A 27,434-nucleotide genomic window follows, 5' to 3' on the forward strand; every position below is an offset into this window, starting at 1 on the left:
AACAGCAGCTCCAAATATGAAGCAATGCCCTGGAGGTAGAAAGAAACTGGTCGCATACCATCACCGGTACAAACAAAAAAGAGAGGTTATGCTCTTACCATAACGTTCCATCGGTGTTGTCGATTTTCATCTATTCTTGACTCTTGGGTAGTCGTTCTGATCCTCAGAACCGGTATGGCCATTATACAGCTCGCACCAGCCAAAAATCTCTTGAGCTAATACTCTATTCACAATGCTCCTCTCCAATTCACCTCAGATTAAGATTGTTGACTTATAGATAGCCAGAAAAACCATAAGCAAATATGAAAAAGCCATGTTCAAGGTGAACCCTAACGAGACACCCAGCACAAATGTTCACTCCTCCAGGAATTCACAGGAGGGGGGAGGAGGGTAGGATGCCAAGAACAGATGAAGATCAACACCACAGATGGAACATTATGGTAAGAACGTAACTTCTTTATCTGATGTTTTCAATCTTCATCTATTCTTGACTCCTGGGCCAGAATCCCCAGCTACTTTAGATCCTGGGTGGCCCTATGGAAGGATATTCCTGAGAACCATAAAACCAAAGGAAGCTCTTTCCCTGGAGACCAGATCCAATTTGCAATTAGTGATAAAGGTATGAGAAGTAGCCCGCGTTGCTGTTGTGCATATTTCATTCATGGAAGCCTTGGAATGTAAAACAGCTGAAGTGGTCAATGATGTGGTGGAATGAGCTCTCACAGGCGCAGGTAACTTGAGAGTCTTTATATTATAAATGTAAGTAATACAGTCTCTTAGCCACTTTGACAAGGTAACTTTGGAAACAGATTTCCTTAAAGTTGGGCAGTAAAAGGATACAAACAACTGTTCTGATTTTTTTTTAATTCCTTAGTTCTGTTGTGATAGAAACGCAACTGTTTATGAACATCCAGAAAATGTAGGCAGTATTCGCCTTTGTTGGAAAAATTGGGGGAAAAATAGGGAAGTCTATGGTTTGATTAATGTTGGACTCGGACACTACCTTTGGAAGAAACGATGGATTGGTTCCGAGTGAAACTCTATCCATGTTGAAAATTAAGTAAGGGGATTATGAGCATAAAGCCTGCGTCTCAAACTCATCTTGCGGAAGTTATAGCTATGAGGAAAAGCATTTTCCATGAAAGAAACTAAGTCACATGTCGCTGCTGGCTCAAAGGGATAAACACCAGAGACTGAAGAACAATGGTTAGATCCCATGGAGATATAGGGTCTTTAAATGGAGGCTTCAAATGTAGGGAATCCTTTGAGGAACACTACATAATCTATCTGAAATTAGATGGACGTCCCTGAGACCATTACGGAAGTTAGAAATGGCAGCTATTTGGACTTTTAACTATGGAGGCAGAAGCCCCTTGATCAAAAGGAATGACTAAAAAGTCTAGAACTGTTACCACAGGGTCTATATTAAATCAGCGAACGCTTAAAGAGAATGCTGATTGATCGAACTTATTTAAGCGAATGTTTAAAATATCGAAGCAACAGAAACCTGAATTTTTTCCCAGGGAAAAAATTTGGTTGTCCGTTTCTGTTGCTTCGGTATTTTCAGTGCTGTGGTGGAAAGTTATGGGTCGGATTCAGGTAAGTGTGCGATTGTGTGGATGTGAGTGTTAGGGCGGGTTAGGTATGTGTGCGATTGTGTGGGCATGAGGGTTAGGGTGGGTTAGGGTGAGGTGAGTGTGCGATAGTGACAGATGTTAGGGTTTGGGTTAAGGTAAGTGGATAGTTAGTGGTGTGTGTATAGTTTAGTGTAGGGTTAGGTGTCAGATTTTAGATGCATGTGTGTGGATTGCTGTTTGTTTGGTGTGCTTGTGTTGTGTGTATGTATTTTGGATCAGCAATTTTTTTCCCTAGGAAAAATATCGCTGATCTGACAGTTCGAGATTGTACGCTTTCGCTTACATAAGTTCGAACAATCAGGGTTCACTTTTTTAAGCGTTCGCTGATCTAATATAGACCTGTTTCCACAGGAGCACAGGAGGGATCGAGATCATTATCATAAGCCGAGGTTGAAAAACTCTTCCACTTACTAAGGTAGAGTTTCCTGGTGGATGCTCTATAGGAAGCCAGCAGAATTTTCCGCACTGGGTTAGGTATATCGTTATGACTAGCGGAATTCAAGTGGCAAAGCTGTCAGCTTGAGATTTTGAAGGCTGGGGTGCGCCAGTCTCTTAGTACGAGAGAGCAGGTCTGGAACTGGATCCAGAATCCATGGACAGTGAACTAAATAAAGCCATAGGAAGGAGAACCAAATTTGTCAAGGCCAATAGGGTGCAATTAGGATCACTTTGCTTCTCAATCTGGCTGCTTTCTTGAGAAACAGTGGAATTAGAGGGAAGGGGGAAAGGCATAGATGTGAATCAGGGGCCAATCGAGGAGAACAGTGTTTCTTGGCGACTCCCCCTGAGGGGGGATTAGGGCAAAGTAGCTTCTGCACTTGTTTTGGGGTGATGCAAAAGGATTGCAGCAAGGCTGACCCCAGTGACTAAAAATTTTCCTTGCTATCTCAGGATTGAGAGACCACTTGTGAGGCAGTGGAATGCATCTGCTCAGTTTGTCCACTACCACATTTGAACTGCCCAGGATGTGTGTTACTATCAGAAAGCAGATGGAGGAAAGAGCCCATTGCCACACTCTGAGGGCTTCTCGACACAGGGGCAAGGACATGGTTCCCCTTGTTTGCTGATGTACCAGACTACAGACATTTTGTCTGATTGGACTGCACTGGTCCCTAGGGGAGGACAGACTGAAAGGCTTGCAACGCTAATAGCACTGCCCTCAACTCAAGGGCACTGATATGCAGATTGGCCTCCATCGGGGACCAAGTGTCTTGAACTGTTCTTCCCAGATAATACTCCCCTCACCACATCTGGGAGACATCCGTGGTCACTATGGCCTTGGGTTGAGGAGGGACAAATGGATGGCCTAATAGAATTTCTTTGGATTCCATCCACCAGGATAGGTCTTTTTTGCAGTGATTAGTATGGGGACATTCACTGGATGGGTTAGAATAGACTATTGTGATGCTTGAAGCCACTGTAGTACCCGCATGTGGAACCTCGTTAATGGGACTAGAGTGATGGTCGCTGCCACAGACCTCAACGCTTGAAGGACTAGCAGTGCTGGAACTTTGTTTTTGCATAGAATAGGATCCACTTGGGATTTTATCTTCCTTAATCTGTGCTGAGGAAGGGAGACTACACAAGAGATGGTGTTGAGATGAGCTTCTATGAATTCTAAACCTTGAGGGGGCTTAGCTGAGCTTTTGTTTGATTGTGAACTTGGGCATCACAGTCAAACAAATGCTTGCCTGAAGCAGAAGAGCATGGTGGAAGCAGTGATAAGCCAGTTGTCTAGCTATGGAAACACCCAGAATCAATGCAGTCTCAAGTGAGCTGTTACTGCTGCCATATATTTGGTCAACACCCGGGGGGCTGTGGTGAGGCCAAAGGGCAGTACCCTGAACTGAAAGTGACGGACTCCTAGCCGAAAGCAGAGAAACCTTCTGGAGTGTTTGTCCATTTTTATGTGGTAGTACATGTCTTGAAGGTCTATAAAGCACATCCAATCATTTTCCTCTAAAAAGGGAAGTATAGATTGAACCGTGCCCATCTGGAATTTGGACAGTTGAACAAATTTGTTTAGAAGGCTGAGATCCAGTACAGGTCTCCAGTCCTCTGTCTTTTTTGGCACTAAAAAGAACCTCAAGTAAAATTCATATCCTATTCTGGTGGGACTTCTTGGCTGACTTTTTTTCTAGCAGCTTTTGGATTTCTAAGGTTGCTTGGGGTCTCTGATTGGGTGGAACATCAGGGAGACTTGTTGAGAGAACTGGGATAAAGGCTGAAGGAATAAAATAATATCTGGTAATAATTCTCTGCACCCAACCATCTGTGGTTATCTGTCGCCAAGCTTCTGCATGCAGAGAAAATCTCCCCTGAATGCTTCCAGAGGTAGGCAATCAGGCCCCCTTTCAGAAGCGCTGGTAAGACTGGCCAGAGAAAGAGTCGCTGGAACCCTGATTCTGTGGACCACAATGCCTCGGGGTCAGTGTCTTCCATTAGAGGCCCCCCCCCCTCTACTCATAGGGGAGCCTCCACCACGTGTGTCCTGGAAAGGCCCTTGGGGCTTTTTGAGCCACATCTTCCCACAACTCTGATTCTTAGAATAGGATCGTTGGGGAGTGGAAAAACATATACCCACAGCAGACAGGGTCTTCCCATCCTTCTCACACCTGGCTAGAGTTTCTTTAACGTTGGGCTGAAAAAAGAAGATCTGTCAAAGGATGCATTGATGAAGGAAGACTTGAATGGCTCTGCAAACTCACACAGGCGCATCCAGGCATGTCATCTGCCAGCAATGCCTGAACCAGCTGACTTGGTCATCCCTTTGGTTACATGTGAAATGAGCCTCATGGATGAGTTAGAAATAGATTCCAGGATAGCTAATTGGGAGGCAACTGCTATAACAGTAATACATTTTATGAGTATACAGCCGTACGTCTTACAGCCATTCTTTTATTTTTCTGCCTGTTTACTGTTGTTCTTGTGCGGTCGTACATTCGCTTGCTTACTGTTTTTCATTGTTCTAACCTCTTAGAAACAATATTTTTCTTCTGGATAAGAAACTTTTGAAATTGAATAATTTACAGCTGGACAATGGGCATCTTCAGGAATGTGTAAAGAGCCAAATTGTTCCACAAGGCCTAAGGGTCTGTAAGTTTTCTAATGGCCTGGAATATAATGCCTGTTTAAACAGTGAATTTACTGAGATGTTTGACTGTCATGGTTTTGAACTTATAGAACTCTTAAGTATAATACAGCACATGGTCTATCTCAAATTGATATTAAACAGTTGAACAATGCTATTCAGAATGACTTATTATTTGTGAGTCAAAGTTCAGTATAACAATACTTTTAACAAGACTGATAAGAAATGTGATTATACTTTGAAGCATAGAAATAAAAAAGATAGGGATACAAATCAATAAGCCTGCATATCCATTACTTATTTTTAGAAGTGCTTCATTTTCACATGATTTGAGCAATGAAAGAATAGGGCAGAATAGGGACCCTCCTTTACCAGTGGAATGTAACACAAACCCCAACACCATGGATTTTAATTATGATCAAGATTTTCCAATCCTACACTGACTGGAATGCGTGGCCAGTTGTACAGAATAGCCACAAGACCTGGGCCCAGCCAGGAAAGACTAATACCACCAACAGGGGCAACGGAGAAACCACGGGTCTATATTACATTCCTGAAAGCAGACAATGTCGAATCTGACATTGTCGACACGACAATAGCAAAACTGCAGAACATCGAACAAGTAAACGGAAATCTCCGTAAGGGGAGATTTCCGTTTACTTCAATGTAGTGCGGTCTCGGAGTTGGTATATTTAAGTAGTGGGGGATGCAGGGGAACTTGCCTTCCTGTCACACCATTTAGTTTTTTTTTTTTTTGCTTTGTTTTTATTTTATTTTATTTTTTGTGAACATTCGATGTTTTAACAGTTCAATCACTAAAGGTCGACCTTTAGTGATTCGAACTGTTAAATATTCCAGGTTCTAATATAGACCCAAAAAACACTGATTACAAAGGGAAGAATAAAGGGAAAAGAAAAAAATGGTGAAGATACCAAATATAGCTGGAATAATTACTTCACGTAATGGATTTAACAGTTTTAATTACAGCCAATGTTCCATTTAGTTAGCCCTCATTTCATTTTTTGAGAAAGGTTACAAATTCATACCCAGTAGACCTTTTGATATTAGTGGCTCCTTGACTGAATTAAAATTGTTTACAAGGAAAATTAATTTAGCTATTCTCTTTGACAAGAGCAACAATAAAAGGAATGGGCAACCCACTTAGATTTCTGTTCGTATTTAATCCACTGTTACATCCAGTCATACAGGCTTTTGAAAAGGCTTGTGTCAATGATTTATACAAATTGGTCAGGGTTAATAAAGGGTGGCCACAGTGGTGCAGCGGTTAGCATTGTCGCCTCACAGCAAGAGGTTCCCTAGTTCGATCCTTGGCTGGGCTGCCTTCTGTGCAGAGTCTGCATGTCCTCCCTGTGGTCACGTGGGTTTCCTCCGGGTGCTCTGGTTTCCTCCCATATCCCAAACACATGCTGTAGGTGGATTGGACGCACTAAATTGGCCCTAGGCGTAACTGCATGTGTGTGTGTATTTGTGCCTTCTGTGGAAGGTTGGGCGCCGGGATGGCAACTCGACACCGTAAAACTCCACTGCCAATCATGGGCAGACAGGTGATCCGCTGTGGCAACCCCTAACCGGGAAAAGCCAAAAGAAGAAGGTGGCCAGGGTTAATAAACATGTTAGGAAAAAAAGATGTTATATTCTTACCATAATGTTCCATGCGAGTTGTCCATCTCGCTATTCATTCCTACTGATGGGTTCGGAGCCAATCCTCGGCTCCGATTCAGCTGTTTGTACAAGCTGGAGGTCTTCAGCTAGTTCGAGGCTAATTCCCTATCCCATGATGCACTAGTGCCCAACTCAGATCCTGTTTGCCTCTAAAAAATATCTGCCTATAATTAAATATATATATATATATATATACACACACACACACATCACATACACACACACATACACACACACACGCGCACGTCAGAGCAACGGAAAAGGGTCAAGTCAAGGGTGTGTCCAAACTGAGCTGGGGGTTGGAGGGAGGGACGCAAGAATGAATAGTGAGATGGACAACTCGTATGGAACATTATGGTACGAACAGAACTTCTTTATGTGAAGTTGTCCTATCTCGCATTCATACTTGCTGATGGGACAGTGTCCCTAGCACTATTAATCCTTGGTGGCTCATGGGAGTGTATTCTTTAGCACAGTGGACCCAAAGGAGGCCCTGTCCCTAGGGGCCATATCTACTTTGTAATGAGTGATGAAGGTATAAGGTGTTGCCCAAGTTGCTGTTGCACAAATGGTGTCTGTAGATATCACTAAAGATTGAAGAAGTAGCAATTGCTCTAGCTAAATGAGCCTTTATTTTGCATGGTAGTTCTTTATTTACTGAATTATAAGTAAAGGAAATACAGTCCAAAAGCCATCTGGGCAGAGTGGATTTTGCTAACGCTAACCTTTTTTAGCATCTGAAAAAGACAAAAAGTTGATCGACTTTCCAAATTCTTTCGTTCTATGTAAATAGAAACATAGCTGTGTGCACATCAAGTTGGTGTAGCATGTATTGTCTTATTGCCATACTTGGGAAAAAATTGACTGGAAACTCTATAGTCTGACTTAAGTTGGATTCTGAACACACTTTAGGTAAGAAAGATGAATTTGTTTGTAGTGAAACTGTCATTGTGAAACAATAGGTATGAGGGTTTGATTGCTAATGCTTGTAGTTCTGATACTCTTCTAGCTGAAGTGATGGCCACTAAGAAGATAGTTTTTCAAGTTAAGAATTTCAGATCACAAGATGACGCAGGTTCAAAAGGTGGAAGAATTATTCTGGATAAGATGAAACTGAGGTTCCATGGTGGTAGTGGAGATTTTATTGGTGGCCTTAAAAGACAAGTCCCCTTTAGAAACGCTTTGCACAATCTATGTGACATGATGTTTTGGCCATTTTCAAGACCCATGTTGGATCTCAGCAATTTGAAATTGCTGCTAATTGTACCCTGATAGTAGCAGCTGCTGCACCTTCTTCGAAAAGCTTTGTTAGGAATTCTAGGATAGAAGAAAGAGATGCGAAACAGGGGTCAATTTTATTCTGTGGGGTCCAAACTGTGAATCTTTTCCATTTATTAAGATACATTCTTCTCATTAAGGTCTTATGAGAAGATATCAAAATGTGTCGTGTGGCAGATTTGTAACCCGGCTATGTGTGGAACCGGAGCAGCCGAGCTGTCAACTGGAGGGATTTGAGAGAGGGGTGAAGAACTCCTGATGAATGTATCAGAAGATCCGGCACTGGGTCCAGGATCCAAGGTTCGTTCTGAAGATGAGGTTGTAGGAAGGGGAACCAAATTTGACGAGGTCAGTAAGGGGCTCTCAGAATTAAGGTCCTTCCCAGTAATCTGGCTTTCTGAATGACTTTTGGTATTGATGGGAAGGGAGGAAAAGCATATAGGAGACCCGGCGGCCAATCATGTACCAGTGCATCCCTCATGGATTTCCCTGAGGGGGAATCAGGGCAAAGTAGTTGCTGCATTTTGTATTTGTGGACATGGCAAAAAGGTCGCAGCAAGGCTGGCTCCATTTGCGGAAAATGCTCTCCGCTACTTCTTGTTTGAAGGACCACTCCTGTGGCAACAGTATTTATCTGCCGAGTTTGTCTGCAATTACATTGGATTTCCCTGGGATGTGTGTTGCTATTAGAACACGTTGGGTGGACATGTCACCCACTGCCATACTCTCAGGGCCTCTCGACACAAGGGGCAAGATTTGGTTTCTCCTTGTTTGTTTATGTACCATACCACTGACATTTTGTCTGTTTGGATTGCAATTGTTCCTACAGGTAGTGTGTCTTGGAATGCCTGCAACACTAGAAGCCCCGCTCTCATCTCCAGAACACTGATGTGCAAGTGAAACTCATGTTTTTGCCATGTGCCCTGGACTGTCTTTCCCAGATAATGCCCCCTCCCCATCTGGGAAGCATCCATGGTCACCATGGCTAGGAGAGCTGGGGGAATAAAGGGTCTTCCTATTGTCACCTAGTCTGAGTGAAGCCACCAAAGTAGATCTTTTTTGCAAGCTTGTGTCAGGATTATTTTGTGGGACATCGGAAGTGTATGCATTGACCATTGGGCAAAAAGAAGCAACTGCAGGACCATCATATGCATGCGTGCCAGTGAATTACCGTAACTGAAGCAGGCGATGTGCCCAGCACCTTCAGAACTTCTCTGGCTTGAACTTTTGTTTTGTGTAGAAGGTTTTAACACTTGTTTTTGAAGGACCTGAATTCATTCTTTTGGAAAGTTTACCATCATTTTGTTTGTGTTTAACTCTACTCCTATAAAAACGATATGTTGAGATGGCAATAAGACAGATTTTTCGTGGTTGACAATTCCTAACTGTGTAAGTAGTTGTAAGGTTGTGTCCCTTGCTTGATGAGTAGTTGCTTGTGCTTGGTGGTGGCGGTTAGGAGCCAGTCATCTAACTATGGAAACACCCGGAATCCTAGTTACCTCAGATGAGCTGTGACTACTGCTATGCATTTGGTGAATACTCTGGGACCTTTAGTGAGGCCAAAAGACAGAGCCCGAAATTGAAAATGACTGACTCCCAGCTGAAAGCGCAGATGACTCCTGGATGGCCTGTCCATTTTTATGTGACAGTACGCATCCTGAAGATCTGTAGAGCACATCCAATTGTCTTTTCCTAGAAAGGGAAGTATTGTCTGCAATGTGACTGTCCGGAACTTTGTCTTCTTTACTGACTTGTTCAGTCTGCTGAGATCAAATATGGGTCTAAAGTCCCCTATTTTTTTTTTGGAACTAAAAACCTTGAGTACGTTCCGGATCCTATTTGGTCTGCGGGGACTGACTGGATAGCTCTTTTTTCTAGCAACTTTTGAATTTCCATGGTTAGTTGATCCCTGTGACTGGTTAGAACATACATGGGTTCTTTTGTTTGGGAGAGGTGGTGTTGAAAAGGGTATTGAGTAACTTCTGGATACGATACTTTGCACCCAAATGTCTTTTGTAATTTTTGGCCAGGCGACTGGGGTGCAAATATAAGCATCCCCCGACTGCCTCTAGAGTGGGACAGGCAGGCCTCCTCTCAGGAGCGCTGAAAGGGCCTACCAGAAAAGGATTCACAGACGCCCTGGTTCTGCGGACCCCCTCTGCCGCGTGGACAGCGTCTTCTGTTATTTCCTCCTCCTCTGCCCCTGAAGGAGGGTTCACCACGTGTGTCAGGAAAAACTCTCTGGGATATCCGGACCCACATCTTTCCCCCCCCTTTTGACCCTTGGGATAGGGTCTGGAAGGGGTGAAAAAATGTACTCCCACAACAGAGAGAGTCTTTCCCTCCTGTTCACATCTAAAGTCTCTTTTACTTTAGACCTGAAAAGGGACAAGCCATCAAAGGGAGTGATTATGAAGGATGGCTTGAAGGGTTCTGTGAAGTTACAAAGATGCATCCAGGAGGGTCTCCTAAGGGCAATTCCTGAACATGCTGACCTGCTCGCTCCATCAGCTGCATAAGAGATTAGCCTCATGGGCGCGTTTGCCAGGGAGGTTAGGGTGGAGAGCTGGGATGATACTTTTTCTGATATCCCCTCAGCTGCTGAACCCTGGAGAGAATCTCCTAGCTCTTTTATGAGATCTCTCTGCAATCTAGTAAAGTCAGTTAAATAGTTCAGGGACCTGAGAGTAAAGACCGATGATGAAAACATGCGCTTTCCATATCTGTCTATTGTGCGCGAATCTTTATTTGGAGGATGAACAGATGTGGACATTTCCAATAACTCCTTTTTAGTGTGCTGCCGCCACCACCAAAGCATCTACACCTTTTGTCAAAAAAGTTTAGTCTTTTGGGCAGGTGAAAAATTTAATAGGCCTGCTAGGGACAGTCTCCACTGTGTCTGGAGACTCTCATGCCTTTCAACAAACTAATTCCATGAGTTCGTCAAAAGGCTGGGACACCCAAGTGGTGGAGGGTCAAGACCCAAAAGCTTTCAGGGCTCCTCGTTAGTAGGGTTGATGGGCTTCTAGCCACCTCTGTTTTAGGATCTCTAGGATGTCTGCAAAGGAGACATCCTCAGAGGGCGACTGTGGGGACCCTTCTAATTCGAGGTCCATGTCAGATGTGACTGACTCCTGTGGGGAGTCCAAATACTACTTCTTGCAAGTTTTTTTCGAGGGACCTCTTCAGAAGGGTTTTCAGGAGAGCTCTCGGAAGATAAGGGTCCACCCATTGGGGTTTCCTGAAGCTCTGGGTATCTATACCTCTGTGGAGTCAGTTTTGCCGAGACAGACACCAGTGCTCTAAGGGATGGAATGGGTGTAACAGAAGGTATGGCTGTCTCTGAGGACAGACCTCTCCTCATAGCCTCAAAAGCCTCCCTCTCATGAGCCAAAGATACCTCTGCTTCCGAGGAACCAAGAGGCATCCCGGGCACCACAGGAGTAGGATCTGGCAAAATATCGGCTCCAGTCAGCCCCCCCCCCAGACCCAACCGGTCAGTGTCAGCTCCTACACCCCTCGCAGCGAAATAGAGCCGAAGATCCTGGAGTAGGTCTTGGCTCCAACAAATCCGTCACCATTGGCTCCACACATCTTGCCTCTGAGACAGCTGGTCGGGTCGGAGGAAGAATCGAGGTAGAAGGGGAAGGTCCAGTCAGTTCTGATAATAATTTGGCTAAAGCCGGTGTCCTCAGCAGTCTCTGCAGAAAACATTCCACATCGAATTCAAAAAGGCTTCTTGAGGATCTAGATGATGGGGCTGGAGATGCTGATACCTGAAGAAGTGGTGATCTCAAAGTTGGCGATACCGGTTCCAATGCAGGGGACCGGCTCCTTACTTGCAAAACCAAAAACTCCAAAAGCAGTGGAGCCAAGGGTGAAGATCTCTCTGACTGCACTTGTGTTATAACTGTCGGAGACATTTTCAGTACCTTTTTAGATGACTTCAACTCTTCTGAGGTAGAAGATTTCTTTGAGGATTTTTCAGATGTAGGTGATTTGCTTTTTTGTTGTGTACCTTGACCCTTTTCAAGGGCTTCAGTGAATGAGGACTTTAAGATCTCCTTCAAAATTAACTTGTTTTTCCTTTCCTGCAGGACTCTTGAGCTAAATGAATGACATATAGCACAAGAGTCCTGCAAATGAATTGCACCCAAGCAGTACACACATTCCATGTGACCATCTGTCAATGACATCTTTTGCTCACACTTAGGGTATTTTTTGAAACCCAAATATTTTGGTTCTTTCACCTGTTTGGACATCTCAAAAAAGGTTTAAAGAATTATGTTTAAAGCTACAAGAAAAAGATTGCCTTGAACCTCTAACTTAAACGAGGCTAGTATTACACGTTTTCACCACAAGTACCGAAGGGAAAATATATAGCTATAGACACACACACACACACACACACACACACACACACACACACACACACACACACACACACACACACACACACACACACAATCACACAATAATTTCTTTGAATGACAAGAAATTAGAGTCCTCTAATTTAAACGGACTGCAGTAGAGATTAGTTAAGCAGACTGTAAAAGTCTAAGGTTAAAGGCTAAATATTTATATGCACATACAGAAAACTACGACTAAAATACCACACACTGAAGCCAAGCACTGCACATAAACTATCTACAGTTTTAACCTACATCTCTGGAGGCAAAAACACACACTATGCTATAAGAAAATATCACTTTTCTGAAACACAGAAAAAGCAGGATAGGTTAAGGATAAGGCCCAACAAACCAATGGCCTAAAAGGATTAACGAAATTCTTGTTTCTTAAAACAAAGTAAACTGAAAACAGCACACTTACAACTAAAAGGGTGAATACCCCAAACTATTTTCTCAAGGAAAACTATGAAATTAACTGTTAAGAAGAAAATTATTTGTTACTTAGCCTGAGCTAGCATTGAAAATGCTCGATCTGCTTCCGTGGCAAACGAGATCTGAGTTGGGCAGTAGTACATCATGGGATAGGGAATTAGCCTCAAGCTAGCTGAAGACCTCAAGCTTGTAATAACGGCAAAGTCGGAGCTGAGGATTGGCTCCGAACCCATCAGTAAGAATGAATGCGAGATGAGTCAACTTCACATCATAATTTAAGTATTACTGAAAAGGCCACTCACATTATGAAGCCTGACAAAGGCGAAGGCATGGTTATTTTCAACAGGACTGATTACTCGAGTGCCTTGTGTAACATTTTGCATGACTACATATCCACACTGCAGTATCTATGAATGAGGTTAATACTGCCCATTCTAGGACTGACTGAGCTGCTGAAGAATTTTTTTTGAGAACAGGATTTTAGAAACCATACATGATTTATTTTATTTATTTATTTTACATTTGTTTACCGGGGAGGTCCAACTGGACAGAGCTGTCCTTTTTCAGCGGAGGCCCGGGGAGAAAAGCTCCAGAACAATTGCTAATATACTATACACAAGACATTTACATGAGCATTGTGGTTTACACATTCACTTATAAAAATACAGCAGAAGATAACATATGATTGCATACAACATTTACATAAGCATAGAGATTTAGACATACAATTAAAAGTATAGCAGGCAGCAACATATGACGGTTGTTCATACAGTATGTTTAGTAGAGATAATCTTAAAGATGTACTGAAAAACAAGAAAGGAAAACTAAAAAAGGAGAATACAGACAAGTTCATAGGAGGTGCATTGACATTTTAAGGGAAAGCTTTTCAACTTAGTCTATGGGAGACTTAATGGGTATAGATGGGACAGTGGGGAGTAGCAGGCAGTGGTAAGTAATGCGTGATAATACATAGTGCATCTCTGGGAATTTTAAACAGAAGGTGGGACAGTGGGCATGGGAAAAGAGAATACGTCAGCCAGGTGCCAGGCAGTTGCATGTTTAGGAGTTGTTTAGGTGGGAAATAAGATGTTTTTGTAAGGTTGTAACCTGATTTGTAGTGGTAGGGAGTTCAAAGTCTTACCAATGTTGCTAGAATCCAGGGAGTCACCAGAGCTGTAATGGCTTTTGGAGATTTCTTTCAGACTATGAAGCCCGTTATCCCAGCTATTGTTGGGATCCCAAGGTCCATAAGGATATATCGACACCTCTTTTTAGACCCATTTTGGATGCACTGAGCTTGAAAACATACCCTTTAGCAGTGTTAATTGAAAGCATATTGAAGCCCACCCTCAAGAATAAGTCCCATTTACTAAAGGATTGCTGGGACTTCCTTGGGTGACTTATGTCTGAGGTGCAGTCTAAGGACTTGGTGTTCCTTACTAAAGATGTGGTTGACTTTTTTACATCAGTACCTATGGAAGGTCTACATTTGTTCTGTGAAAGTTTGGTGATTCCACTTCTCTTTCAGGTGCGTTGATCTAGCTGACTACGGAACGTATGCACTTGGTACTTAACTTGATTTACTTTGAGGGGGAAATTTTCAAGCAAATTAATGGGTTGCAATGGGTGCAGTCTGTGCCCTTATTTATACGAATTTAGTGCTATTACCTTGGAAGAGATATAGTCTCTAACTTTCATTTCCTGTAAATTGTGAACATTACTGAACATTTAAATAATATGCCGCGGTGGTACGGCGGTAGCGCTGTTCGGTAGCGCTGTTACCTCACAGCAAGAGGTTCTCCCGTTCGATTCTCGGCTGGGCTTGGGAGTGCCTTTTGTGTGGAGTCTGCATGTCCTCCCCGCGGTTGGGTAGCGTTCGAAAGACATGTGTGCGTAAATGGGCGTGCCTTCGTTGAAGGTTGGGCGTCGAGCTGGCACCTCAGCCTTTCGTAAAAATCTACTGCCAATCATTAGCGGACCAGAGTTCCGCTGTGGTGACCCCTTACTGGGAAAAGCCGAGAGACAAACAACAACTGAACATTTAAACAAATCAACTGCTGGTCTTTGGTCTTGCATCCAAATTTAATAGATAAAAGATGAACTACCTAGGCTCCATGAATGGTTTACCTACAGTGATTTTTCATCAACAATTTTTAGGAAATCTACTTTTAGCAACTTGTATTAGCATTTTGGAAGCTCCCACCCCTTAAGTTACAAGAAATCCTTAATTAAGGGATAGTACATTACAGTAGCTTGGATGACTTCCTCATTAGATGAGACAAAAAAGGAAATTGAGAAACTCATTCGCATGTTTGTGGAAAGAGGTTACCCCCGGGATCTCATGTTAATATTGCTGAAGAGGTTTTGCAGGAATGAAGTAAAAATATAAACCACTTTTGGATCTGGACTTTACAAGTAAGCAAGTTGGTTCTGTAACTTGCAACACACAAGCAGCAACCTTGAACACATCTTTTGAAAGAGCACTGGTCATCCAATACAATGAAAGATCTAAATCAAGTTAAAAGAATTGCGACTAACTACAGCATTTTAAAAAATAACCCAACCTTGTTTGAAATAATAAGGACCCACCCTAGATTTGTTTTTAAGACTGCTATGAACTTTAAAAACTTACTGGAAACATGGAACAGAGATATGGGCCCCAATAATAATAACAACAATAATAAGGTCTACAGTTATAATGGTACCAGGAGATGTGGTTCTTGCAAGCAGTGTTCCCATATTTTGGTGGCTGAATCATTAAGTCTGGATAACAGCTTAAATACCAAAATATATTTACAAAAGAGTACTTGAGTGACTTCAGGGGAGGTACATATTGCAAAGTGCTCAACTTGTAGTGGTTTCTATGTGGGGGAAAAACTAAGATGCCACAAAATAAAAGAATATACGAGCACTATTACAATATTAGGACAAAGAATCCCAATAGTGCTCTCTCTAAGCACACATTAATATGTACTGCTTTTAAGGATTTTAAATTTGGAAAAGGCTGAAATTAATATGGAGGAGGGGAAAAACTCAAGTACAAGGAACTGCTTTGGCAGTTTAGGCTGAATGCTACCTTTCCCCTTGCTTTGAATGATAATGTATCAATAAAAGAGGTGAAATCTGTGCTAAAATTTCATTCTGCTAAACTCTGATTTTTTATGGGAATATTTATTACTATTTATTATTTTTTATCAATCTATGCCGAGGTGGTACGGCGGTAGCGTTGTTACCTCACAGAAAGAGGTTCTCCCATTCGATTCTCGGCTTGGCTTGGGAGTGCCTTCTGTGTGGAGTCTGCATGTCCTCCCCGCGGTTGGGTAGCATTTGAAAGACATGCGTGCGTAAATGGGCGTGCCTTCGTTGAAGGTTGGGCATCGAGCTGGCACCTCGGAGTTTCGTAAAAATCTACTGCCAATCATTAGCGGACCGGAGTTCTGCTGTGGAGACTCCTTACCGGAAAAAAAGCCGAAAGACAAAACAATTATATTTTATCAATCTGCCCTCCAATTTCTGACATGTATTTATTGCTGCTATATTGAGATGCCTGTATTGTGGTTTTAATAGAGAAATACAAATTTGTAGACAAATAAGGAATGTCACTGTTTTCATGGTTTAAGTGTATAAGAATGTGTGACTGTTGAGTCTCTGCGCTTATAATTTTTAATATATGTGATTGTTTTTATTCATTTATTTATACAGTGAATTTGAAAGAAGTAGTTGATCATTAAAATCTTTGACCTGAATGACTAACAGTATGAATTTTTCAACAGTGTCACTGGTTTTAATTTTAAATGATACTGGCTCTAACAATATGGATTTCTGTCAGCTGTTGATGACATAAAAGGAAGTGATGCAAGTTATTTGGCATTCTGATGAAGTCTCAGGCCAGGGCCAAAAGTGCTAAATCATTTTCTAGAATAAATGTTTTTGTTTGCACAAGTGTGTGTGACTGGTTTCTTTATACATCCAGGGCATTACTTCTTATTTGGTTCTTGGTTTTGTTTGGTATGCCCATTTCTTTCTTGTTTACTAATACCAGCTTCTCAAAACAGCTTGTCTGAGGACTACAGAGAAGATGTGCAGCCAAGCCATGTATGGAGATAAGGTATATTAAATTAAAAAGATGGACCAAGCTAAGAAATAATACTGATTAGCTAACAAAGAGGCTAAGACAGCAGTTGAGAGTGGCAATAAAAACATCAGAGGCACTCTAGCAACTTATGGAAAGTGATTTAGCAGATGGCACAAAGAGCATCAATCAGGCTGCAAGTCAAAGACAGAAAGAAATAGAATAGTCATCAGATACTCTTTATAAGGGATGCCAGAAACAACCTGCTCAGCAATCCACAAAGGCATCAAAGGTAGCTGGAATGAGTACTTCTGAATGAAGAAAACCACTCAAAGGCTGTATTGCTCCAGGCACAGTCTATGATGGAAGAAAAGGAAGAGTAGCCTACCCTAGAAGTAAGAACAGCAGAAAGGAAAATGAAGTCAAAGAAAGCAGCAGGTATGATCAAGATGTTGGGCGAGCTAGGGGGGAGAAACTGCCCCAAAAGGTACTCATAACAGTATGGAGAAAACGAAATATCCCAGATGACTATAGAATAAGCATTTCTTGCCAGTTTATAAGAACAAAGGAGACATTCATAACTGATGTATACAATTCCTGTCACACTGCATGAAAAAAGAAGTTATGTCTTACCATAATATTCCATTTGTACTGTTGATCCTCATTCAGTCATTACGTATGGGTATCAGTTCCGACCTCGGAACCAAGCCGACCATCTTCCAAGCTCACGTCAGCTACAAACTCTCGAGCTAAAACTCTTACCCAGAATCCCCCTCTCCTTATTACCTCAGATTGAGTTTGCAAGTCAAAAAAAGGTAGAGGCCACCTCTGGTCAAATGACCTAAAAGAACCGGATGGTGAGAACCACTAGAAGCCACAGGAGGAGGAAGGAGGGAGGGTCATAATGGCTGAATGAGGATCAACAATACAGATGGAACATTATGGTAAGATATAACTTCTTTATCTGATATTGTTAATCCTCGTTCATTCCTTACATATGGGACAGAGTCCCCAGCTACCTCTATTCCTGGGAGGCTCTCATGGAAGGACATTCCTGAGCACCATAGGACCAAAAGATGCTCTTTCCCTGGAAGCCAAATCCAATTTGTAATGATTGATGAAGGTATGAGGGGTAGCCCAAGTTGCAGCTGCACAAATGTCATGTAAAGAAGCTCTGGCATGGAAGGCAGCAGAAGTTGCCACCGACCTTGTAGAATGAGCCTTTATGGTAGTAGGTAATAGAATATTAAGTTGTGTATAAATGAAGGTCACAAGGTCTTTCAACCATCTAGCCAATGTGACCTTAGCAACAGCACATCCTAATCTAGGTCCAGAAAAGGCCAAGAATAACTGGTCTGATTTACGAGAAGCCTTAGTCCTATTCAAGTAGAAGCGAATTTGCCTGTGAATATCTAGGGCATGTAGGCAATACTCTCCTCTGTTTGAATGATGGGGAAGAAAACTGGCAATTCAATGGTTCGATTAATGGACATTTCAGAAATCACTTTTGGCAGAAAGGAAGGATTAGTTCTCAAAGCCACTCTATCTCTGTGAAAAATCAAGTATGGACTCGATGCATAATGCTTGAAGCTCAGAAATACGTCTGCAGAAGTAATAGCGACCAAAAACAAGGTTTTCCATGACAAATATTTGAGGTCGCATGAAGAAGCTGGTTGGAAAGGTGGCAGTGTCAGATCTTGTAGAACTAATGACAGGTCCCACGGTAGAACAGGTTCTCTAAAAGGGGGCTTCAGATGATTCACACCTTTTATGAAGGTCTTGCATAATTTGTGTGACATAAGAGATGAGTCTTGGACACCCTCATGGAAATTAGATATTGCAGCCAAATAAACGCTAATAGTAGAGGCCAATAGACCCGATTGGAATAGATTGGCTAGATACTCTAGTACTATCGACACTGGTGCTGAAAAAGGATCTACTTGTTTTTCTTTCAGCCAGCAGGTAAATCTTTTCCACTTGCTTAGATAAGTAGTTCTAGTGGAAGACCTATGAGATGCAATAAGAATGTCACGTACTGGCAAAGAAAGATCATTCTGCCTGGCAATCAAGGGAATTGCAGGAGCCAAGCTGTGAGCTTCAGGCTGTCCAAGCTGGGATGAATCAGATTCTGTGGATGGGAGATCAACCCCGGGGGTGGATGGAGAATCCATGGTTGATCTAGCAGGTGAGGCCAAAGGAAGGGGAACCAAATCTGACAAGGCCAATAAGGTGCTATGAGGATCACCTTGCTCTTCAACCGATGGGCTTTCTTCAGAAACTGGGGAAGAGGTGGAAAAGCATAAAGAAAACCAGAGGGCCAGTCGTGGACTAGAGCGTCCCTGGGTGACTGTCCCGGAGGGGGAACCAGGGCGAAGTAGTTTCTGCATTTGTAGTTGGTCGGGGATGCAAAGAGGTTGCAGCAAGGACGGCCCCAGCGGTGGAAGATCTCTGCCGCTATCAAGAGATCTTAGGTGCTGCTGAGTCTGTCTGCTATCACGTTGGAACTCCCGGGAATGTGCGTTGCTAGAAAAAAACGATTGGTAGCTATCCCCCCTTGCCATATCCTCATGGCCTCTCGACAAAGGGGGGTAAGATTTGGTTCCGCCCTGTTTGTTGATGTACCAGACCACCGCCATATTGTCTGATTGTATCGCAATAGTCCCGGACGGCAGCAGGGGATGGAATGCTTGCAACGCCAAAAGCACCGCCCTCAGCTCCAGAACACTTGCATGCACTTGGGCCTCCAATTCCGGCCAAGTGCTTTGGACTGTCTGACCCTGACATAGCCCCCCCCCCCCATCTGGGAGGCGTTCGTGGTTACTGTAGCCTTGGGCTGCTGGGGGGAGAAAGGGCGAGACCATTGTGACGGGTTGTGAGTCATCCACCAATTTAAATCCTGTTTGCACTTGTGGGTTACTCGAATCTTGGCTGAAAGAGGATGCTGAAAAGGATACCATTGGGTGAGCAGTAGCCACTGTAGAAGCCTCATGTGAAACCTGGCCAGGGAGACAATGGTGATAGAGGCTTCCATGGAACCCAACAGCTGTAGGACAGAGTGAGCTGTGGATTTCTCCCTTGAAAGGGTTGGGATCAGCTGTTGCTTTATCCTTAGAATTTTGTGCTCTGGAATGGATGCTCTACAATTCTTTGCATCCAATATGACCCCTATGAATTCTGTGGGCTGAGAAGGGATGAGACTGGATTTTTGTCAGTTTATGGTTATGCCTAGACTTTTTGAAACGAGGAGAGAGTATGCCAGGTCTTCGTCCAATAGATGTCTGGTGGGGGCAGAGATGAGCCAGTCGTCTAGGTATGGAAACACCTGGAATCTTTGTAGTCGCAAGTGAACTCTGATGACTGCCATGCACTTTGTGAACACTCTCTGGGGGCTGGAGAGAGTCCAAAGGGCAGTACTCTGGTAGTGACTGGCTCCTGCACAGAAGCGAAGAAATCTTCTTGATGGCCTGTCCACTTTTATGTGGTAGTAAGCATCTTGAAGATCTATCGAGCACATCCAATCGTCTTTCCAAAAGCGGGAGGATAGACCATCCGGAATTTTTGTACTCTCACAAACTTGTTCAATACACTGAGATCCAAAATTGGTCTCCAGTCCCCAGTTTTCTTTGGCACCAAAAATAGTCTTGAGTAGAGTCCGGATCCTATCTGGTCTGGATGGACTATTTGGATGACTCTCTTTCTTAGCAGCTTTGCTATCTCTAGTGCTGCTTCTTCCCTTTAACTGGGTCCAATGTCGGGTAAGTTATTTGGGGGGGGGGGGGGGCAGGACAAAGATCAAAGGGGATATGGTAACCTCTGGTTATTATACTTTGTACCAAAGAGTCGGTGGTGATAGTTAGCCAGGCAGAAGGGTACAAGGAGAAACAACCCCCAACCACCTCCAGAGAAAAGGAGTTGGCCCGCTCTTCAGGAGCGCTGATAGGATTGACCAGAAAAAAATCTCCAGAACCCTGGTTACACGGACCCCCTCTGCCCCAAGAAGGGTGTCTTCCCTGTGAGTTTCCCCCTCTGCCTCTAGAGGAGAACTCGGCCTGTGCATCACAGAAAGGACCCTAAGGCTTTTTGTACCATATCTTCCCACTCTTCTGGTTTCTGGAGAAAGCACGTTGAGGGGAAAAATAATGGACACCTACTCTTACCGTCCTGTTCACATCTGGCCAGTGTGCTTTTAACTTTGGGTCCAAACAGTGAAGAGGCTTCGATGGGAGCGTTGAGAAAGGAACCCTTGAAGGGTTCCGCGAAATTACATAAGCGCATCCAGGCGTGCCGTCTCAAAACAACGCCTGAACTTGCTGCTCCTTCTGATGCGTGAGATATCAGGCGCATGGAGGAGCTTGATATCGATTCAGTGGTAGCCAGCTGAGAGGCCGCTTTGTCACAGACCTCATCAGACATGGCACCAGCCAAAGTTTCAGACAGCTCAGATACTAAATCCCGTTGAAGCCTGGTGAAGTGTGCCATATAATTCAGGGACCTGATTGCAAAGGTCGCTGATGCAAAGGTACGCTTCCGTATTCTGTCCAGAGCCCGGGACTCTTTGTTGGGCGAATGGACAGTCTGGATTTCTTCTTCTGCCAGGTCCTTCTTGGTTGCGGCCGCCACCACCACAGCATCTACAGGAAGACCTTTGGACCAATGGGGGTCAGTAGTACAAGGGGACAAAAATTTATCTGGCCTCCGGGGAATGGCCTCAATGGTGTCAGGAGCTTTCCATGCACGCTGCACAACGAGCCGAACCAGTTCGTCGGCAGGTGGAGTAACCCAGGAGGTGGGGGCCGGGCGTGAAAGGCCTGCAGGAACGCAGACTCTTCAGAGGTTGGGTTAAAGGGCTGCCAGTCACCTCTCTGTTTAAGGATTTCAAGGATATCACCAAAGGATACCTCAGAGGGTGAGCTGGGGGATCCTTCCCCATCATCAAAGTTTGTGTCTTCAGTAAGGGACTCCTCTGTGGAGTCCATGTGCTTCCTCTTGCATGAGCTTTTACAATGAACTTCCTCAGAGGGAGAAGCTGGGGAAGACCACGCTAAAGGGGATTCCTCTAAGAGTACATCCTGAGGCCCTTGTGCCCGGTGTCCACAGGGAGCGACTTGTGTACATAGCGGGCCAGAGGAGGGCAGGGAGATTGACAGCACAGTATTGCCAGCAAACGCCAAAGCCTTCTCCATTAATTGGAAGGCCGGTCTACCTGAAAAGGGGTGAGTGTCCTGGACAGGGTCACCCCTCCCCTAAGTGGCTCAGCCTGCCAACTCGTAGTCCCTGAAAGGCTGTGAAACACCAAATTACGTACACCACAGCTGACATCATGGGTCACAGCAAAACTCTCCTGCCACGAAGGCAACTGCGGTTCCTTAGTGAGATCCATGAAGGGAACCATAGAGGGGGAAGACTGTGCTATATCAAAGGGCTTCAGAGGCAATGAAGGAGGAGAATAAGTAGGGGTCTTTGGCAAAGGGTGATCACCTCCCAAGGAAGGATAGGTCCTGGGGGGCGGGATACCTCTGGCCAAAAGCACTTGATCCGCAAGACGCAACACATCATGTTCAGAGAGGCTTCTAGTGGATTTCACGGACACGACTGAGGGGGAGTCAGGTCTATCCACAGATGGGATAAGCTCGGTGCCCACATCATTAGTCTGCACTGAAAACAACGGTGCAGTAAGGGACTATACTGCAGGTGTCTGCACCAAGAAAATCATTAGTGCCGAAGTCATGGTCTGCACTGACAGTAAGGTCAGTGCCGAAGTAGTTGTCGGTGCCAAAGGTGGGACCGAAAAAAATCTGTGCCAGTACCAGAGTTGTCGGTTCCGGGTAAGGTATCGGAGCCGATGTGGTTACAGTCTGCGCCGACAGGATAGTCGGTGCCGGTACAGAGGTCTGAACAGAGGAGCCCCTCGGTCCTAATATGGTAAAGGGCACGCTAGTCTGTGCTGAAGTCACAGATGGTGCCGATGGCCTTGGTGCCGAAGTCAGAGATGGTGCCAATGGCCTCGGTGCCGAGGGTCTAGGCACCAAAAGCGCTGGAGCCGAAAGAGCCAGATCCAAAGTAGAAAGCTTAGCCTTCTTGGGTCTCGGTTGATGGGAGTCCCAAACCGGGGACGAAGGAAGAGATTTGGCTTTGAAAGATCATTAGTCTTTTTCTTATGGGATCTAGGAGGGGTTGAAGCCTCCGACCCAGAAATAGCCTCTGAAAAGGGAGATTTGAGTAGCCCCTTAAGTAACAATTTATTTTTCCTCTCAATCAACGGTCCTGTTAGAGAAGTTCTTACAAATTGCACAGGGTGGATCTACTGATAAATGAGGCACACCCAAACATTAGACACACAGAGAATGTGCGCCTGAAGTAGGTAATTTATGTCCACAATCTGAACATCTTAAATCCTGGACTAACTTTTTTATCCATGATAGAAAAGAATGAAATCAGAAATACCAGCAATGGTATAAGAAATACCAGAAGGTAATGAAGAAAAGGGGTCTACCAATGATGGCATAGAAGAAAATACCTCGCGGTAAAAAGATTGAAAAATTTAAGAAGAGATAGTCGCTAAATGCAATAAGGTAAGAGAAAACAATTTAGTAACTTTTCTGAGAGAAAAAGTTGTTTTAGACTAGAATGACAACAAATATTGTACTTAGCTCAAGAGAAGAAGCTTGGCACAACCGAATGGCGATGCGGCAAACGAAAACTGGGGTAACAGGGAGAGGGGAATTCTGGGTAAGAGTTTTAGCTCGAGAGTTTGTAGCTGACACGAGCTTGGAAGATGGCCGGCTCGGTTCCAAGGTCGGAACCGATACCCATACGTAAGGAATGAACAAGGATTAACAATATCAGATGTAATGTTGAGAGTGACTGAAAAATGAATAACCAGATCAGTAGAAAGTAAGATGGGATGAGCAGTTTGGATTCTGATAAGAACTGACCTGACATTTGCAGTGAGACAGTTGAGAAGAAGCTAGAGATGAGGAAAGACAGTCCAGCTAGCCATTCCTAGACTTGGAGAAGCATACAACATGGTCCCAAGAAAGCAGATTTGGGCAGTTCTACGATTGTTTGAAGTCCCAGAAACATTGGTAGAATATGTGCAGGCTATGCACAAAGAACCAATTTCACAAGTATGGACAGTGTCTGGACTCTCACAAGGGTTTCCAGTGGAGTGAGTGCGCATCAGGGTTCATCTCTAAACCCACTGCTGTTCATACTGGTGATGGACTACATTAACAATCTGGCTTGCAGGGGACAGATCAACAAAGTTGCTGTATTCAGATGATGCGGCATTACAAGCAGACTCTGAACAAGAACGTCAGCAAATGAAAAATATACGGGACTGGAATGCACAACTGAATGAAACTGACTACAGATAACAAAGCTGTAATAGCAAATGTAAGAAATTGTAAGAAGCTGAGAACTAAGACTGGAAGGAAAACCGTGGATCAGGTTAACTGCTTCAATTATCTGGGAAAGGGGGTTGAAGGGAAGTCTGAATGAGGAGATCAAATCTAGAATCACATGGGGTGGAGTCAAATGGCACAGTGTCAGGTGTTGTGCATGACAGAAGAATGCCAAAGAAGCTGAAAAGTAAGGAGTACAAAACACTGGTGTGACCAACTACTACTGTATGGTGCAGAAACCTGGGCAGTGAAAACAGACCAGTTGAGAAAGCTAGAGGTACTGGAAGTGAAGTATCTGAGACAGGTGGTAGGATGCACACCGAAGGACAGAAGAAGAAATGAGGACAGAGTAGAAGTCCAAGTAGCTCCAATTGCAGTGAAGGTCAAAGAGGACAGATTATGGTGGTTCGGGCAGATGTGCAAGAAAGCAGAAAACAATATGATGAAGAAAATGTGGGACAGACAAGAAGGCGGCAAGAGGAAATAAGTGCATCCAACAAAGACATGGATGGATTGCGTTAGAGAAGACGTGTGACAGTTAGACATAACTGTCAACAAAGGTATGACAGTGGCAGTAAATCAAGATAGATGGCAACAGTTAATCTGACTTGCTTGAACAATGTGTTTGACAAGTACATGAAATTGCTGTGACCAGTAAACCGGCAAGTAAGTTGTGAAACTTGCGGGTCTGGTTCAAAGCTCCAGAGAGCACCCTTGCAATACCAGGCTACAATTCTTACATCTTTCGCCACCAAACCAGGACCGAAACACTAAAGGTGGAGGAGTGTCAATATTCACCAAGGATATTCACATCACCAGGTTAGTTGCCCAACACAAGGAGTCTGAAATTCTCCAGGTGCAACTAACACTAGGTAAGACTGCAATCCAAATTGTAGCTTGCTACAGATCCCCCACCATGCTTCAAGATTCTCACTACACCTTTCTAAACATACTGGAAAATATTAAGATAGAACCAAACACCCTAATACTGGGTGATTTTAACTACCCTGCCATTAAACTGGGAAAACTACTCCTGTACCAACACCTTTGCCCAATGGTTCTTGGAATTCATAAATTCCAACGCCCTGGATCAATTAATCCATAGTCCCACCAGGGGCACCAATATCCTAGACCTGGTCATTACCAACATGGGAAATCAATACTCCACACCTATGGTCACCCCCTCGTTAGTCAGGTCTGACCATAAGCTAATCACCCTTAACATCCACATCCCACCCCCACCCCCTAATAAGGAAACCTCCATAAAAAAGTTCTCCAAAGCCAACTTCATGCTACTCAAGTCAGAAGTGACAAACTTCATGACAGCCATGCAGACAGGAACTGAAAGTTCAACTGCTGAATCCTACACTAAGGCACTGCACGAGCACATCCACTCATGCACGAATCGTTCCATCCCAAATGGAACCAAGATGCTCTCATCCAAAAAAAGGAAGCCAATCTGGTGGTCCCTGCCATAAAAAAAACTTTACAACAAAAGGAAGAAACTGTTGCAGAAAAGAGGAAAATCCGAGGATGCAAAAAACTCCCTTACCAGCCTCGGTAAGAAACTGAGATCCCTCATAAAATCCTCCAAAGCTAGTTACGAAAATAAAATTGCCAAAGAATCCAAAGACAATCACAAGGCATTCTACAACTGTCAAGAATCTAAATGGCAATGCTCAGATCTGCTCTGAGCTAAAACAGAATGGCATTAAATATACTGATCCCAAGGATATTGCCAATATCCTGGCAGATCTATTCAGTGCCAACTTCACCCCCCCTCACCCCCTAAATGGCCCATCTCAATACCGGAAGATTGCCAAATTCCGGTAATAATGGCCACACAGGTAACAAACGCACTCTCCAAAGCTAAGAATACAGCATCCATGGGACCAGATGACATCCCGGGCTTTGTACTACATGAACTACAATATGAACTGGCACCTCACCTAAATGTCATGTTTAATCATAGCCTCACCTCAGGTTTCATGCCCACCGAGTGGCGCAGAGCTACAGTTATCCCACTCCACAAGGGGGAATCCACCTTGGATCCCGGAAACTACCGTCCCATCAGTTTGACGAGCCTTATCTGCAAGGCCATGGAGCGTAGTATCATGGAACTTATAAACAAAGACATTGGCAACCTTCAAACACTGGACCCCCCATCCACTTTGGGTTTGTGAAGGGCCGATCTTGTCTCCTGAACCTGAATGACTTCTTTGAGTCAGTCTCCAGAGCCACGGACAAGGGTAAGGTGGTTCACACAGCCTATCTAGACCTTGCCAAGGCCTTTGACACTATCCCCCACTCTGGAATCACAGATAAACTTACTAAGATGGGCATTAATCCCTACGTCATCCAATGGGTTGCTAACTGGCTTACTGATAGAACCCACACTGTAAAAGTAGCCGACTCCAAATCCAGCTCCAGACAAGTGACAAGTGGAGTACCTTCAGGGTTCAGTCCTGGGACCGCTCTTGTTTGGCATCTACTTCTCTGAAGTACAGGCCAACACTAAGGGACTCCGGCTAACAAAGTTCGCAGATGACTGCAAACTAGGAGCCATTGCTGAATCCCCAAATGATGTGGATACTCTACAAAAGGGCCTTACAGAAACAGATGCTTGGTGCCAGAGCCATGGGCTCAAGCTCAATGCCAAGGAATGTGTAGTTATCCCCTATGGGGGAAAAACATGTACCTGTGAATTATTGTATAGGTGGCAGTACACTAACCCCCAAAAGTGTGATAAGAGACTTAGGGACACAGGTGGACAGTGGTCTCACTTTTGATAACCACATCGCCACAACAGTCAGGAATTCGTTCTATGTGGCACACCTCATCACTAAGGGCTTTTCATCCAGAAAAAAGGAGGTCATTGTCACACTGTACTCATCCCTCATTAGACCCGTTATAGAATACAATGCCCAGTTTGGTATGCACCTCTCAGGACATCTGCAACAACTGGAAAGGCCGCAGAAATACCTCACTAAAAAGAATCACAGGCCTAAAGCAGATGCCCTACGCTGACCGCCTTAAAAAAACTCCAGCTATACTCTGACGCATATCGTCTACTCAGAGGTGATCTCTGCTTAACATACAAGGCCATGTCAAACCTAGACCTGTTGAACATGCTACACTTAAAGAAATCCCAATCCCTCAGAGCCACATGCTCCAGGGATCTAAACCTTGTCATCACAATAAACAAAACATGCTGGAGGGATAGGCTCCTGATCCAGAGACTCCCCATGGAATAGATTGCCCATACATGTCAAGCGGAGTGCCTCTTTGGCCCTCTTCAAAAGGAACTTTGACGATTGGATGGGAGAAAGGAAATTCACCCCGGGGATCACGTCATTCGCCCTGCTAGACAGGGGTCCAGGGAAGTAAATAGTGTGGGAAGAAATAGCCAGGGAATTGTTATGGCCAGGC

At 44.0% G+C, this 27,434-nt stretch overlaps 1 protein-coding gene across 1 annotated transcript in view; it reads right to left on the reverse strand.

Annotated features, from left to right (window-relative positions):
- The window catches only part of PHF19 (PHD finger protein 19), a 1,075,260-nt gene that overhangs the window by 476,263 nt on the left and 571,563 nt on the right, over positions 1-27,434 (reverse strand).

Source organism: Protopterus annectens, chromosome 16.part0, assembly GCF_019279795.1.
Source record: "Protopterus annectens isolate FY-2018-M chromosome 16.part0, PAN1.0, whole genome shotgun sequence".
Taxonomy (NCBI): Eukaryota; Metazoa; Chordata; order Ceratodontiformes; family Protopteridae; genus Protopterus; species Protopterus annectens.